An 18,077-nucleotide genomic window follows, 5' to 3' on the forward strand; every position below is an offset into this window, starting at 1 on the left:
GTAGCTAATTTGTTTCACGTGCTCTTGACCAGCCTTTGATACACAGAGGAAGGAGTGAGCGGGAAAATGATGCAAGAGTGTTGTACGCCTCCCACAATGATCCCTAACATCACAAGTTACACTCCATAAAGTCTAAGGCTTGAACTATTTAGAGTCTCCACAAATGTTCTTACAAAAACTTACCACTTTTTTTTCTCCATAGGCTTTAAAAAACAGTATTCAGATTGTTTTTGTTTTATCTTAATTCTTACTTTATATCTACCATAAGCATTTTCACACAGGGAAAGCCAAGTCGTCTACATCTTCAACTTAAGTATGTTAAGTGACAGAAATGATGTATGAGTCAAGACACACACATCAAGTGCAGAAACCAAATATTTTAAGATGTTCTTTGGCATCCTTTTTGACTCATTTTGCAGAAATGCAGCCAGATTGTTTTTTCCAGCTTTTCTGACCCACAATCCTCTGCACACTAAAATATGGGTGTTTTGAATCCCCGAGGCACTATATTCAAATTTTGGGCTGCAGACTGTAGGATGTATAAACAACAGGGTCACAGTTTAAGGCCAGATGATATGAAGCAGAACAGGTGTATCTCAACAAATTAGAATATCATGAAGAAGTTTCAGATATTCCATCAGCTACTTAAAGGCCCTGTGAGGAGTTTTGAACTGGCTGAGAAACAGACTGAAAATGATACCGATGCCTCTTTATAACCTTCAATAGCAAACAAGTCCATCAGCAGCAACACTGGCACCTTCTCTGTTGTAATGTTTAATGGCTGAAACCGCCCTGGGGGGGTAGGTGTCAGACCAGATGCTTCAGACCAGATGCTTCAGAAACAGCCTTTATTTGACTGTTTTCATGGAAAGTAATCACATTGCCTGATAAAGTTGACCGTTGAGCACAACAGGATGAGGCTTTTGTTGAAAATACTACTTTTGCATGTAAAGGACAAGAGATAACAGGCATCACTTTGTCTACAAGGGGGGCGCCAGAATCAATACAAAACAAAAGTTCCTCACAGCACCTTTAAGTAAGTGATTTGTGGCAAAGGAACCCAAGTGTATATTGAGTGTATACTTTCAGAAGTAAGACATTTCCCTACTTTAAATCCTTTTTTAAATCATTAGAAATATTCTAATAATGTTGAGATAGTGGGTTTCTGATTTTCATGAGCTATAAGCCATAATCATTCAATTAAAACAGAAAATGACTGCAAATATTTCCCTTAATGTGTAATGAATGTTGAAAATATGAGCACTTACCTTTTTCAAATAAAAACAAATTTAAAATAAACCTTTCACAGTAATCTCATTTTTAAAAATGCATCTGTATGCAGACTTTGGCTGTTTTTGAAACCGCCTTCTATACTAGCAGTACGTTCTGATTTGGCCAAAATTCAGTATGTAGTATGTAGTATGTGAAAAAGAGAAAAATCTGCAGTATGCCAAAACTCCCCAGGTGTTATACTGATTCAGGAAGATTTCTCAGTGTGCATCGGACCAGTCTACCTCGTGTACTGTTTCCCACAATGCACAGCGCTCATTCTGTTTTTTCTTTTCTCTTCTTATTTTGACGGGGGGTGCTGTGAAAATTATTAAGTTCCATATAAACCACTTATTAAGTTTTTAAATCATAAGTGATGATAAAGAAGCAGTTTCTCTATCAGCTTGGCCGTTGTTTACTTCCGCTTTCCTAAACTGGAAATCCAGTGACGCCTAACCCAGCGTACTGCAACGCAGATCGAACAGAACAATCATACTACCGACTAAATTCAAACGCAGTATGTAGTAGGCAATACCTACTGCCTACTACATTAGTAGGCAGTATGTAGCAGGCCGTTTCAAAAACAGCCTTAGACTGTATAAAACATGGACTGGTCTCTGTGGTAGTATGTAGCAGGCCGTTTCAAAAACAGCCATAGACTGTATAAAACAGGGACTGGTCTCTGTGGTTTCCTAAGAAGCTGAATGACGGCGGGTGCCATGTTGGAAACTCTAGCTCAACCTGACTTTCAGCCAACCTGGGACTGGTAAAGAAGAACAGCTGAGTTAAACGGAGGCACAATAGGCTTTGGAGTCGGTCCTGCCGTTTTTCCCTCTATAACATCAAGAGGATTAGACCCTACCTGACAGAACACGCAACACAGCTCCTGGTTCAAGCTCTTGTAATGTCACGCATTGACTACTGCCACTCTCTACTGGCAGGCCTCCCTGCATTCACAGTTAAACCTCTGCAAATGATCCAGAACGCAGCAGCACGTCTGGTCTTCAACCAGCCTAAGACAGCTCATGTCACTCCCCTGCTCATCTCACTACACTGGCTTCCAGTTGCAGCTCGCATCAGATACAAAACTCTAATCATGACTTACACAGAGGTCAATGTGATTGCTTGTCTGAGAACATCAAATTTAGGCCAACACATCAAGACAGATTATTCTGGATGAGTGAGAACTCTTAAATGATCTCTTTAAACTTTTGACTTCCTTGTTCAGATAATTGCTACAAGTGCTGTATTGTAATGCTAACAGACAGAAAAGATCATTTATAGCACCACAGGCCTTGGAGACTTCAGCTTAGGTGGCCCCGCAAGTGTCTAAGGTCATGTTCACTGGAGAGAAACAGCGGGAATGAAGTGTGTAGTTCATAAGGAGCCAATAAAACAGAGCCAGCCTCGGCATTTGGATCCCATCTAAACCAAGCTATGATGACGTTAGAATGTGCTAAGTGCAAGAATTCCCACTTCAAAGTAGGGAAGCAGGACGAGCCCGGGCGGCAGTACAGTGAGGCGTCTGTTTGAAGCTTAGCGGACCATGTTAAGACACAACGCAGACCGAGGCCCTTGGGCTTTTTGGACTGAGGGGAAGCTGGCATCAGCTACACTGGACAAATACGACACTCTGATCAGTGCCCAAAAAAACCTGCATCTGAAAAGGCCAAGTGGAAAGGAAGCTGCACTTGAGAATAAGCAGGGATGACACATGTGCACGCAAGAAAAATAAAGACACGTACACACTGAAGTCTTCTGAAGGAAAAGGAAGGATGGATGTTCAATGGGCCCAGTCCACCCAAACCCAGTTCAGCCGTACGCACAGACCGCAGGAGAAGCACATTAATTTTAATAACTGCTCCCATTTTCTCTCCTGCCAGCAGCTATTAGTCTAATTCATGCTCTGCTGTGTACCTGCAGAGCAGAGCTGCTGGTTATAGTCCAGAACACCTCCATGAGAGAGACAATATAAAAGACGAGGAAGGAGGGATAGTGTGGGAAGACGTAAGGGAGTAAAATAAATGACATGCATTGTTAACGTGTGATTTCACCTGAAGACAAAGTCCACAGGTATTTGGTTCAAGGGTTATAATATTGTTGATGCAGATGCATGAAAGTGTAAGCAGCATTTTTAGCAGCAGCTGTATTAGATTTAGCTAGTTTTTCTCAAGCAGCAACCTCCAGCCGTGAGAATTGAAGCCCATGCGGAAGTGTTAAAAACTGCAGTTCATCAAGCGTCCACTTGAGGCTGGCTCCAGAAGTACCGGAAACCACATACACACCAATTCAAAAAAGCCGATCTTTACAGCAGAAATAAACATGTTTACAGCCTGGTTCAAAAGACAAGTGTAGTCTGGATAGCTCATTTCTCGATCAGCACACACTGTGGGGGTGAATTTTTTCATAACGCTGCAATTTTGAAGACATTAGGATTTTGAGTTTTCCATCATGAGTGGCACAGCTGACCTGATTGACGGGCGGGAACACAGTAGCGGTTGGCGATGAGGCTCAAAGCCCGCCTCTTTACCTCACACTAGCTCGACAGAAGTTAGCATTTCCAATATGGCACCCACCGACAATTGGTCTCAAAACCGTGCTTCAGAAACAGATTGGTGATGTCACGGATACCTAGTCCATTATTTATACAGTCAATGGTTTTATATAATCCATGGAATCCCTGCAGAGTGTCACATGACATATTTAAGGGATCAAAACGGTTCAAGAGGAAAGACCTATAGTCATAAAAATATTAATAAATTATTTAACAGACTAGGTATTCTAGCGCTGACTCGCCAGGGTGCTGACGTGATCGTTCAGAATCATAATCATAATCAGAATCAGCTTTATTGGCCAGGTATGCTTGAACACACAAGGAATTTGACTTTGGAAAACTGTGCTCTCTTTGGGATGGCTGTGGCTCAGTGGGTAGAGTCGGTCGTCTATCAATCGGAAGGTTGGCGGTTCAAACCCAGCAGTCACATGCCAAAGTGTCCTTGAGCAAGACACTGTCTGAACCCCGAATTGCTCCCTCTGTTGTTCAGAGGTGTGTGAAAGTGTACGAATGAGATTAGCTAACACTGATGGTCCCTTACTGTAGCAGCCTCTACCATCAGTGAGTGAATGGGTATGAATAGGTGAATGTGACAAGTAGTGTAAAAAGCGCCTTGAGTAGTCAGAAAGACTAGAAAAGCGCTATGTAAGTACAAGTCCATTTACCATTTACCATTTGTACAAGGCATAAGAATAAGACATACAAATAAAAAATTCAAAAATAATAACAATAACATCAGCTATAAATACAAAAGAACAACAAATAGGCATGACTAATATGTACAGGCTAAACATAATATGATAAAAAGTGCAGTGGTGAGTTACAGAGGTAGTTTTACATAAAACAAAAAATAGTAGTTAAATAATAAATGAAATAGAAATATGGAATTCTGCTTGGAAAACTGTTGCATTGTATATTTGCATGTATATTTACAGAGAGTATTGATCCAACAGGTATGACACTGTTATGGTTTAGTGTTCATCAGAGTGACAGCCTGGGGGAAGAAACTGTTCTTATGGCGGGTTGTTTTGGCGCACAGTGATCTGTATAGCGCCTGCCGGAGGGGAGGAGTTTCAAGAATTTGTGTCCAGGGTGTGAGGGGGTCAGCGGTGATGCTACCTGCCCGGGAATCGTTCAGTCGACTCATGCAGCATGAAACAATAAGGATCACGCATTTCATCTGGGACCGGTCTGCTTTCTGTCCCCAGAGTCAGAACCAGACGTGGAGAAGCAGGGTTCAGTTTTTTACACTCGAATATATCTGGAACTAACTCAGAGAAAATGTCAGATAAGCCAAAACTCTCAGTTCTTTTAAATCCTTTATTTTGGATGGCTTGTTTCAATAACTTTTTAATGTCATCTTTGAATGTTTTTTAAATGTCTTCTTTCAGTTTGTTCTTTTAATGTCTTCAGTGAGACATTTCAAATTGCCTTGTTGCAAAAATGTGCTGTACAAATAAACTTGCCTTGCCTCATTTGCTGAATTGTGATTAAAGGCCCACCTACACACTGCTTTCCTTGAGAGTTAGCAAGAGAAATACAGTGACACCCTAGTGTTGTAAGCAAAATCAACAGCAGGGTATGGATATAATCAACTTAAAAACAAACATAGCTAAATATAATTTTCCTGTTATCTGATACACTGAAGTCCGGGATGTTATAAACTGATTATTTACAGTGCAAACAACGCAAGTTTGAATATGGAAAACATGGAGCAGAGATATGGGCAGGGCTGGGGAACATTTACTCTTGTTGGCAGGTTCTACACCTCAGGCCATGAGCTGTTGTGCTTGAACGCAGCACGGTTACAGGAGCATGTTTTGCCAGAGCAGCTAAGTGATTTATAGCAGAAAATACCTGCAGAAACAAACTTTGTACCTGTGAGTGTTGCATCTTATGATCCCTTCCAACCCAACTAATCAATAATGCATCAATCAAAGGTTGTCATTGACTGATTTATACCGCTTAACAGGTCGCTGTGAAAGCTCCCGCTCTGCACACTTCTATTCAAAACAATTACTCCTGAAACAAAATCCATGTAAAGCAGCGTGGGAAAGTGTTCTCGTTATGCAAAGCTGTGCTGGAGATAAGCCGTGACCGTTAACAAAACGGCAGCTTTCGAGAGCGCTACAGCTGGCCACACGTTCAAACTGTCAACAACCTGCAGCCTGTTGTTGAGGCTTTGCACAGGAGCACTGCCAGCTATGAGGCGTATTTTTACTAACTGACGAGGACTGAGAGTGCAGCACGAGCACGGTTCCAAATATGGCAAGTTTCATTCGGCGTCTGTCATCTCATGACTCTCTAAAGACCATCTTTGAGACTGCCAGTGTCTCATTTCACATGCCTGCAGACAGGAAATGGATTGCGAGTTGCCGTGTTTTAAGAGTTACCTCAGGGAAAACACCTGGGCTGAAGGAAAAGGTTCGGAGTTTGTAGAAAGTCCACAAATCAGTTCCACTCAGTCTGAACATATAAGCAATGTAAAGGAGCTTATATAAAGGAAGATAAACGCGCTCCAAGATTTTTACTTGGATACTTATTTTTAGATTCCCCAAAGAGTTCGGTTCTGACAACTGTACTAAGTGCTGTTCCTGTGTAATAATGTACAAGTACTGGCATGTGTTCTTGCACTGTATAGGCTGTGGTGAGGTACAATTAAAAGGCTCTTACATACACCGCCACTTTAAGACGGGATGATGGAGTGAAGCCGTTACTCCTCACTTGTGGTAGTTACAGAGGGGTAATGGGGGAAAATGGTGGTGACATGTAGCATCAGAGCCAGGAGGGTGGAAAAGCAGTCTGTGTGTGTGTGTGTGTGTGTGTGTGTGTGTGTGTGTGTGTGTGTGTGTGTGTGTGTGTGTGTGTGTGTGTGTGTGTGTGGTGAAATCACACACTGAGACACCAATGTTACACCATTACAGAGTTCCATGAGTAAAAACAAAGGCCAAGTGAACTCTGTTACGCTGTTGATGCAGCGACTTATATCTGTAACATGAAGGAAACATTTTGCACACCGTTGGAATTGAGGTGTAATAACTCACAGGGATATGTGTTAGTGTTCTCATAGCTAAAACTTTGGTGCCTTACAATACAGAAGAGAAAATGAAACACACTTACAGAGCTTCCCTTTACTGTGACATCCTCTTTGTCCTGGAACTTCGCACTTGAATAAGTCATGTCTGAAATAGAAATGTATAAATATTACTTTTTTTATACATTACCACAATATTTCATGAGATGTCTGTCCAAAAATTGCAAAAGGAAGAAAGCAAAATGGTGTTTTAAATGTGAAAATATATGATTTCCTTTGATCAGATAATACAGCGTCATCACATCAGGTCAGAGAATAATGAGGACATATTAATTATATTTTATATATTTTTTTATTTTAATAATTGCTTTGAAAAATGGGAATCTTCATTAGTAAAAAATTCAATAACTTGTTTTTAAAAAGTTACAATTATATTTTTCTGTTATTCGTACAAAAACTTTCAATAAAGTTTCATAGTTATAAAATGTTGACAAATTTTAAGAGCTTAAAACAAAGATTCTTCCATGGACCTGTTTTTTATATGACCAGATATTCTAACAACTTATCATTTGATTATCAAGTCAAATTTATATCCAACTTCAAAATTAGAGGTTACAATACAATACAACAGACTACCTTACAAATGTGCATATTGTACATTAACACATTCAAGTGCACTATTCAACTACCAAATTCAAATCAATCTATTTTCCTCACATACGCACAATATTTGTATTTTTATATTTATTATTGTTTATGTATGCTGCTCCTTGCAGTCTAAATGCTCTTGATTATCTTCTTTTTTAATTGTGTGTGTCTTCTTATTGTGGTTTTTATAAGGGATCTGAGAAACAAGATTTCCTTCCACCTCATGCGACAGCTTGTGTTGGTATGACAATAAAAACCTTGATTCCTTGAACAAGATTCTGCATCAAACTTAACATAGCTGTTAAGTCTATTGAAACATGACTGGACACTATATTACAAATGATGCTCTTATGTACATGTCCTAAACTCAGCTTTAAAGCTATATGAATGTAAAAACAGTCAGCTAGTATTAAACTCAGGACATAAGATCAGTCCTTGCAGCAAAAGACAAATATAGAGAGATAGGCGTACAAAGATGTACTTTGTTGGTCCCGAACTGAGAAACTCTGGAAATATCACAGTGAAGTAGTGAAATGTTCTCCACTGGAAAGGGACTTACGCCAATATACAATTATAATTCATTTAATACATCAGTCTGTTGTAGGGCTGGTATAAATTTACGTCAGTGTTTGACAGGAAAATAAGTTTGTAACTTCCAATCTGGGAAATAATTGGCCTTAAGTGGGTTTGGTGGATTTAACATTTCAACATCCTGGTTAAAAGGATGTCAGAGGCTTGTTTGGAAGCTATTTCAGAGGATATTCTTGGCCTCAGCAAAACAGTGTTAAGACATATAGTACACAGTAAGGTCAAAGGGAGGAAGAGCGCTTCATCAACAAGCCATTTTCCCTTTTCTGCTGGTCCAACCCTGACTGCAGGAGGCCCTGCCTGCCAAGCGGTCCACATGTAGGGAAAAAGTGAGTATAAAAGGCTGGAGTTTTCCAGTCAGGATCTGAGAGAAAGACCCGCACTCTGTCCAAAGCTGTGTGAAGCCATGAATGTGTTTCTGCGAGGGCCTGACGCATTCGCTCATTCACACGTCAAACAACTTTCCCCTCAATGGAGAGCTCTTTCTTCACCGCCTCTGATTCAGTGGAAATGCAAATGTTCAGGTCTTGTCCTGATTTGATGGAACCATTCATTTTGTCAGCCTGTCCTCCCCTCAAAAACCTCTGTAACCCGCACACACACCCACCCTACCCACCCTAAACTCTCCCTCACTGACGCTTTACAAATGCACCATGACGCTGTCACTCGCACCACCACTCTCCAATGCCAACCTGACACTCAGCTGTCCAGCAGAATTTAAAACAAACGTTTTGTCCTCAAACACCTGCACAAACACACAGTTAGCTTATTGACTTTTAGCCCACTGGAAACCCAAAACTACAAAAACCTCTCACTATGTAATTTAGGGTCTTTTGTACGTGATGGTGAGCATCTAGAAACCATTCAATTCTATTTCAATCCAAGTTTAAAATCTTGTCATTTCAGTCTCTATTCATACTGGTAACAAAAACCACAGAATGAGTTCTGTTAACCCAACGGACGCATACAGTTCTTTAATAATATGGCACCTGCTAACCATTCAGAGTATTCATCTCATCATTATTTAGCACTGAACTCAAAGCTATGAGGACAAGTAGGGGGTATCTAACTTTGAATTACATGTCAATGCTAACTGCTAAATATGAAAGGGAATAGCAACACTTCCTTGTTGTCAGTACCACTGTGGAGCTCAGTATCATATTGTACTGCATCATGTCATATTAAACAATATTGTATAGTATGATGTGATGAAGTATGGGGTGTTAAGGTATGGCCTCTTTTCACATCATATTATTATGCTTTAAATTACCATATTGTATCATATCTTATTACCCGGCTTTCTTACTGATCTTCCAGCTGTGTAACATACTTGATCCTGATTGGTCAAAACCCCTCGACAACCCCATTACCATGGTTATTAACTTTCACTAACATGAGCAACACCAGAGGCAAACTGACCACACGTCATGTCAAATCAATCCACAGAAAAGAGTTCCGGCACCTTTTAGGGTGGACAAGACCCCTCCACTTTTCATCAAGTCTTGTCTCCATAACATATTTTATTATTATATTCATCCACTAAAGTATGCACTCTGGCTTAGGCTAATTTAAATTATTGCATGTCTTTAAAAGTACTTCTGTACCTTTCTTTGTACAGATAGTATTTTTATTTTTATTTAGACTTTTTAGATTAGATTTTAGGTTTCTGTATCTATTGTTCTTACTGTCTTGTGTTGTCCCTACTGTCTTGTTGCTGCACAGAGCATAAATACTTTGAAAGGAAACTCAAGACCTACCTTTTTAGTCTCGCTTTTAACTGAGTTTTATTCTTAACAGTTTAATTTGTTTATTTATTTATTATCTAGTTCAAATTTTTGTCACTTTTATTCTACTTTATTTATTTATGTGCTTATTTATTTATTCTAAGTATAGCATCTTATTTTCTTTTAATGGTTTAATATTTTAGTGTTTCATTATCTTAGAAATTTATTTTATTATGGTGATTTTAATTTCCTGTGTTGAGTTTTAACATCTTATTTTACCTCCAGTGTTTCCTCATTAAGATATCATGAGAGCGTTTCCTCAGTTCGTTCAGCAACTTGTCTTTTATTTTTTTATTTTATTTTATTGTTTTTATTACTATTTTTGCATATGTTGTGTTCTTAACTTATTGTGGGGTGGGTTTGGGGTCAGGGCTGGGGGTCGGATCTTTTTCTTAATTTCTTCTATTTTAAGTTGTTTTTATGTACAGCACTTTGTATTACAATGTCATTGTATGAAAAGTGCTTTATAAATTAAGTCTGATTGATTGATTGATTGATTGATTGATTGATTGATTGATTGATTGATTGATAAGTACCATTGTTCCAATCACCACGTCAAATTCCTTGTGTGCGCGAGCTCACTGGGCAATAAAGCTTTCTTGAATCTTGAATCTCACCCTGTCTGGATCCTATTTCCCACAACTACCTGAGAACCATAAATGATCCCTTATGTATCATATCGTATTGTATGGTATTATATGATGTTGTATTGCACGTATGAAAGAGCATAACAAAACATTACTGCTCAATAACGGACAATAATGGAATATGGTATGGTAGTGGGAGGTATGCTATGGTATCTTATTGCATCATAAATGGTATCATGTTGTGTTGCATTGTACTGTACCATGTCCTGCATTATCATACCGTACTGTATTGTGTGATATGATTATGGAGAGGTATAGTATCTCATATCATATTGTAAAGTATCATACTGGATCTTATGGTATCATTTCATAGAGTATCATGCATTGTGTGATTTGACATGTGCTACTGGACACATGATAGTATTTCTCATGGTCATACTTGTTGTTCAGATTTTGTATGTTAAAATAACACTTGTGCAATTTTTTAAAACACAGAAATTTTGTAAGTTTAAAGGTGACATATCATGTAAAATGGACTTTTTAATGGTTCTCTACCTGAAATATGTTTCCCTGGCATGTCTACAAACCCCCCGAGAATGAAAAAAATCCATTCTGCCCCTGTTTTGATTTCTCCACCTTTCTGTAAATGTGTGTGAAACGAGCCGTTTCAGACTTCCGTGTTTTTGTTACGTAACAACAATATCTGGTCTGTCACGGAGTCAGAGCTCGGAGCTTGTTCAGCCCATAGACTGTATAAAATACAACTCAACTCCTCCTCCGTTTTTCATTACCTGCACACATGTGTGCTAACAAGGAGCTTAGGAGGGAGGCATGCTAGTTGTAGGCTGTCTTAATAAACACAAAGGTCGGTTTTACTCCCCACGTCTGCAGATTTGAAGATCTAGTGGATGATTTTTATTTATCATGGATAAGTGCTAGCGCTAGTTAGCATAGCTACATAGCTACATGTCGTAGCTGTAGCTGTGTACCAAGACACACGTCAACATACTGACAAATAAAACAACAAGAAACACAGAATCTGTGACCAATCCTTCAGAAAAGGTCCCGCTGCCTTACTGGCAGAGGTCGGTTTTACTCCCCACGTCTGCAGATTTGAAGATCTAGTGGATGATTTTTATTTGTCATGGATAAGTGCTAGCGCTAATTAGCATAGCCACATAGCTACATGTTCATAGCTGTAGCTGTAGCTGTGTACCAAGACACACGTCTACATACTGACAAATAAAACAACAAGAAACACTAAATCTGTGACCAATCCTTCAGAAAGGTCCCGCTGCCTTTCTGGTAGAGGTCGGTTTTACTCCCCACGTCTGCAGATTTGAAGATCTAGTGGATGATTTTTATTTATCATGGATAAGTGCTAGCGCTAGTTAGCATAGCCACATAGCTACATGTTCGTAGCTGTGTACCAAGACACACGTCTACATACTGATAAATAAAACAACAAGAAACACTAAATCTGTGACCAATCCTTCAGAAAGGTCCTGCTACAGGCGCCTCTCCGTCAGGATCAGATTCTGGATCAGATTCAGAGGGTTGAAGTAACGCGATCTCTGAGCAGCAGTGTATATTCAGCCAACATGTAAACATTAGATCAACGTGCTGGACAGCCGAGGGCACATCCACTTCCTGAGGGGGCGTGGTCAGAGAGAAAACAGAGTGTTCTGAGGAGGACTGAAGAGGGATTTTCAGGCAGACCAAAATCTGATTTCAAAGTGTTTTTTTGAGCATAAACTTTAAAGACATGTTTTGGGGACCTCTTAGACCAATATATATTGATGAAAAAAGCGTGATATGTCACCTTTAATAATAATGCAGTGTTTAATGTGTGTTTTAAAATACTGTGTTGGGAACCTTCCGAGTTTACTAACCATGTTTTTTTTCCCTGTAGGATATTTTAATTTGTGGAAAAAATGTAATTTTTTGGGGAGGAAAACAGTCAAACTGACATAAAAACACCAAATCATTATTATTATTATTTTATATGCAACAGCGCAAAGATATAAAGTGCTCGATATTAAACAGAACATAAAAGAAAATAAATCTTTTTGGAAGCAATAATCAAATAAAGTTATAAGTTATAGACTACATTGCACAAAAAAGGTTAGACAAAAAGGGTTGGACTATAAATGAAGATCACAACACAAATAAAAGAATAGAGTGTTCTGGTAGGGAGTAAAATGATTACTCAATTAGATTGTGAAGAATGAGAAGAGAAAAAAACACCCAATTCTAATCTGCTCATGCTTGAGTCAAAGATGGAACATCCTTCCAGAAGTTCCTAAGATACTGTATTCAAAGTGTGAATGTTCTGTTATTGTAGCGATTGTGTAACTTTGTAATGTTGTGTTGTAATGGAGGAAGCACAGCGCAGCATTAAGTTTAAAACAAACATGTACCAACAAAGGAGTGATCAAACCATGAGAAGGAAACGCACTTGCTGTTGCTTGACTTGTTCTCTGATCTTCAGCAGACAAAGTGTAATCTGCACATTTTCTCACGCCTTACTCACTTGGCTGCATTTCAGGACATGACTTGATGTCAAGATAAGTGACGTTCTTTGTGAATTTCAGGATGTTGTGAGAGAACTTGACTGATTCTTTTTTCTGACTAAAGCCTTAACTGATTCTAATAAACCAGCTAGGTTGAATTTGGAGTTTGTTGCTCCAAACGATGCTTACTCACCAGCCTTATTGAGATTTAAGAGATCCTTAAAGCTAGCCCTAACTTCAGTAACAATAAAACAAAACAGAATCACAGCTTCAAGTTGTCTCTTTGTTTGCAGGGGTCATAAAAAATAAAAAGCCAAGAAGATTACAATTCTGTTTTGTGTTCACGTGTAGTTTCAATGAGGTCAGTGTAGACGCTGCTGAGTGCTTTCTATAATACTCCCTGGACTTCTATTTGTCAATACTTTGTGTTAAGCAGACTGGAAACCTGACACGTAGAACAATGAAGTCACACAAGAAAAGCACCATGAAACCTAAGCCTCACACACATCACATGTGAGCGCAAAACACACTTGCAAAACAGGCCCTAAAATCCGCCGCAGGGAGGACACTTGTCACCTCCACCAGTGGACTGATTACAGGTCGGGGATCTCCTTATTTGGAGTGCGAGTGACTGATTGGAGGAGGCGTGATGAAGCCACATACTGTTGGTGCCAAATGAGGCAGAGCCACAGCAGGTTCATGCCATTAGTGCAGCAGAGTGTGCAGAGCGGACACACCCTCATACAGGTAGGTAGTGCTTTGGTGGAGGGCCCCCGGAGGCCGCAGAGAGGCCTCACAGATAATCAAAGGATTTGCCAGAACATGAAAATGACCCAGATTCTCAGCACCTGACTCAAGGTGTGGCAGCATGGGAGGGAGGAGAGGGAAGATTCTGCTCCAGGCATCCACTAAAAAAACAAATTGAGATCTGTCAGTGCAGCATGATTCCAGTAAATGAGTTGATTTCTTTATTATGCTTCGATAATGCCAAACTTAAAGCCAGTCATAAATGCATGACAGGTTAAAAGCAAAGCATACATTTCCATATTGACTGAAATGACTGGGCAGGTTGGCTCATATAAAGCCGTACAACTGTCTTGCACAGAAAGTTTCATTCTAAGCCAACTGGTCCTCTGCTTCTCAGGAAGCTCAGTCATATAAACAGCTTAGATGACTCAGGATCAGCCTGCATCCTCATGCTGTGCAAACACAGCTGCTTTGTCTTTCTTGGTGAGAAGAGCCACCGTGTGGCCAAGGTGAGGTACTGCAGCTTTAATGCTTCTTTTAACTTATATTCCTGGATGTGACTTAAAGAAGGAAGAGAGGGGGCAGGAGCTTGTTTAGTTGCTCTTTTATGATTTCATTTTGAAGTAAGACAACACAAGATTTTCTCAGAAACATTTTAACCGCCTACTGGCACGATGACAGCGTTACTGAATGCTGACAAGACATGTACTCAATGTTTAACCCTTAGCTGTAGGCACCTAGACTCTTAGAATCATTGTTCCAAGCAATGTTAGCTGCTCAGCTTTGGTAAATGTCAGTCCACTGCTTTGATTCATACAGAAATATCTCAACAGCTATACGACACATCTTCCTTTAAGCCAGGCATGTCCAAAGTGCGGCCCGGGGGCCAATTGCGGCCCAAGGTCCATTTATTTATGGCCCCAAGCTTCCATCTTATATTGTGCTATTAATAGCACAGAAATTAATCACCTTCTGAATTATGTGTACATTTGCAGTTTCTTTCAAGCGCACAAACAAAACTAAAGACAAGGGCTCTTTTTGAGAAACGTCTCAAAAAGCTTCATATGGACTACCTCTCTAAAGCCAAAGCACTGGGAATTCTGCAAGATGACAATAAAGAAGAAACACAAGAACTCTTAAAGCTGACAGTTTTTCAAATTAATGTTTTTATCATGATGTGAAAATGTTCTTGAGGAACACTATAAGTTCAGAACACACAAAAGAGGACACAAGACAAGATCAAAATTATGAAATTGTTCAGAAAAGGCAAAATTTGGTGCATAAAAAATGTTCAGAACTCAGGAAAATATTTTTTTTGTTCTTAAAATGTTGCCTGCTAGAAGAAGATAACGTTTGCTAATGTTTACATGGCTTGTGGAGAACTGAGGACTTCCTAGTTACTGTTTTATTGAGAAAAAAAATTAAATAATTGTTATTAAATAGACATTTCATATATAACTTTCAGGATTCCTTAGTCTCAGTAGGAGCCTCTGGCCCTGAGATATTCTGACAACATCATATGTGGCCCTCTTTGAAAAAAGTTTGGACACCCTTGCTTTAAGCAATACAATCCAAGAGGAAGTGCTTTTATATTAGCATAGCTGTGATTTGGTCCTAGGCACACAGACCAGGTGCTCAAGAACGCAGTACAACAGCACAACCTGGAGTGTAATTATGCTTTCATACAACAGTTTTACGAGGGGTTATATGTAAACATAAACAACTATAGATTATAATTGTGTCTATTAAACCAATCATTAGGCTCCACTGGCGCAACTAGTTTGGATCTCAACTTGAACTGGACTGTTGCCAAGCACAGAACATGTTCCTGCAGGCCGACCGTCCACTTTGCATAACATACTTGTTTATGTACAGTCTGTTGACAACTGTTGTGTTGTGATGAGTAATTTCCAGGTACTAGCTTGATGGATATACAAGAAGCGTTTCCTGTAATGGATAATATTCAGCACACCTGAAGTCAAGTAATAAATGTATTTATTTATGAGTTCCAGTGCTGTTGAACTCTATATCAACACAAGTGGTATGCCTCGTCTCATTACTATTTAATAGTGCTGTGCTGGGACTAAAACTTGCACATATGTGAACACATTAGGATGAATTGTACTAAAATATATTAATTTCAACATGGAGATTATTTAACTTGTCAGCTGGCGCAGGTGACATATTAAACTCTCCTTATTTTTTTAAATTAGCATTCAAAGCCAACGACCACTGTTGTACACATGTACACATGTACCTGAACGCACCACGTTTATGCAGAGATGCTAACAGCTGTTAGCCGTGGCTTCTGTTTGTATTGACTATTGGGTCTTATTAGCATTTGCTTTCGTCCAAATTGGACTCATAAAGCTTTTACTAATTCGCACCAATCGTGGAATCATTAAGTATACGAGAGGTTATGATAACTTTCTCAAGTGATGCCCAAGTCTAGCTTTTAGTGAACAGAAGTTTATCTTGACATGCTGAAAGTTTAAGCTAGCTCAAAGTACGGCGATATATTGTCTCAAACATGTCGTCAGTAAGTTATTTTATATATATTTTAGACTTACCTCTGTTCTGACGATATGTTTCAGAATATCAACATAGTGTCATGCACTTTCATCCAGCTTCATTGATGCACCTTCAGGGGTCCGCCATCTTTAATTTCCTTCTTCACAAATCTACAAATTCGAAGATGACGCATTTAATACTCACTTAACATGACGTGATATGGGATACTGCCGTGTTAAAGGACTCATACATATAATTGAAATGTCAGTGACTAAGCAACTTCCTCACCTTTTTTCTCCTTCACCTTTCTCAACTTCTGCCTGCAGCAGGGCCGGCCCTTGCCATAGGCGGTATCGGCAAATGATAGGGGCGCCCCGCCGCTTGCACCCTAAATGAGTGAGGAAGAATATTTGAAGGTATTAGGAAAATAATATTGTTTTGTCTGATATAATTTGGGGTTAAATTGCAGACTGATGCCAGGATACATTGAAAAGATTGTGATTCACTTTTGGTTTTAAAACTAATGGCTTGCAAAGCAGTTTTTGAAGTCTTTAAGTGTTCATGATTTACCTGTTTTTTTTGGGGGGGGGGGGGGTTCTTTACACTTTGGAAGCTGTTTGCTTGATTACACAGAAAATGTAGGCTAGTCTTAAATAATATTATTAGTAATAATAATAATAATAATAATAATAATAATAATAATAATAATACAAACTTTATTTATATAGCACTTTTCTCAACAAGGTTACAAAGTGCTTCACAGCAAAAAAAGCAGAGAATTACTAAGCACAAAAAACAGTGCAAACAGAGGGAAGAAAAGAGACAGATGCAAAACAAGGCATCTTGATGCAGAGCAAATTCAAGAATTAGAGGTGGAGAAATGCCTTCTTATATAAAAATGTTTTTAGTTAGGATTTAAAAGCAGTTAAAGTTGTGGACTGTCTACTTGTCAGTGGCAGGGAGTTCCACAAACTTGGAGCTCTGATTGAAAAAGCCCGGTCACCTTTTGTTTTAAGGCAGGATCTTGGCACAACCAGCAGAGATGCAGCCACAGACCTGAGGGCACATAGGGGGTTAAAAGTTCCCTTAAATAGTTTGGGGCCTGTCCATTTCAAATTTTAAGAGCAATCATTAAAATCTTAAAATCAACAAGAAAAAAAACTGGCAGCCAATGTGTGGACAGGAGTGATGTGTTGATATTTTGATGTGCCTGTTAAAATCTGAGCGGCTGCATCTTGAACTAGTTGGAGTCTGCGGAGGGAGCTCTGACTGATACCTGTTAAAAGTGCATTACAATAATCAAGACAAGAAAAGATAAAAGCATTTTGCTTCTGGCTTTTCAGTCATCACTTAATACATTAGTGTTGCTTTGTTGAAAGTGTCTGTACTTTGAAAATTATTGTGTTATATAATGACTGAATAGATTCTACTACTTTTTCATTATGTATTTTGAAATAGTATTATTTTTTCCTGCTAAATATCAGTTTTGATACCTTTTTATTAATGTTCTTTTAGAGTTCATTTTTATTTTAAATAAAGGAAGCGTGTAAAACATAAAGCTGTATGTCTGTTTTCTTTAAGTGTATATGTGGTGTGATTGTTGGTGGAGTTGGTTACTATACAATAGGCACTAGTTTAAATCTTGCATAGGGCACCAAGTTGGCCTATGCGGCTCTGGCCTGCAGCCATTGACTTCTGCTTTTTCTCCACTTTTCTCATTGTGAACCTGACCTCCAATCTTTCAGCAGGTTGATGATTTAGTTACTCAACCAATCGGTGATCATCCCAAACAACAGTGTCTTCCTCACAGCAAATGTAAGTAATGGAGGAACAGTAGACCGT

General features: G+C 39.1%; 1 long non-coding RNA gene across 4 annotated transcripts in view; it reads right to left on the reverse strand.

Moving 5' to 3' along the window:
- Positions 1–16,653, reverse strand: part of LOC117805949 — a 193,663-nt gene extending 177,010 nt beyond the window's left edge. For 3 of the 4 annotated variants that reach the window (XR_004629571.1, XR_004629570.1, XR_004629572.1), the window contains exons 1-3: positions 16,524–16,651; positions 16,295–16,405; positions 6,944–7,005 (exon numbers count right to left, since the gene is read on the reverse strand). This is a non-coding gene — a long non-coding RNA (uncharacterized LOC117805949). Of the gene's footprint in view, positions 1–6,943; positions 7,006–16,294; positions 16,406–16,523 lie in introns of all 4 variants that reach the window. The other variant, XR_004629569.1, reaches the window with a different exon arrangement.
- Positions 16,654–18,077: the final 1,424 nt, after the last annotated feature.

This window comes from Notolabrus celidotus, chromosome 22 (assembly GCF_009762535.1).
Source record: "Notolabrus celidotus isolate fNotCel1 chromosome 22, fNotCel1.pri, whole genome shotgun sequence".
NCBI lineage: Eukaryota > Metazoa > Chordata > Actinopteri > Labriformes > Labridae > Notolabrus > Notolabrus celidotus.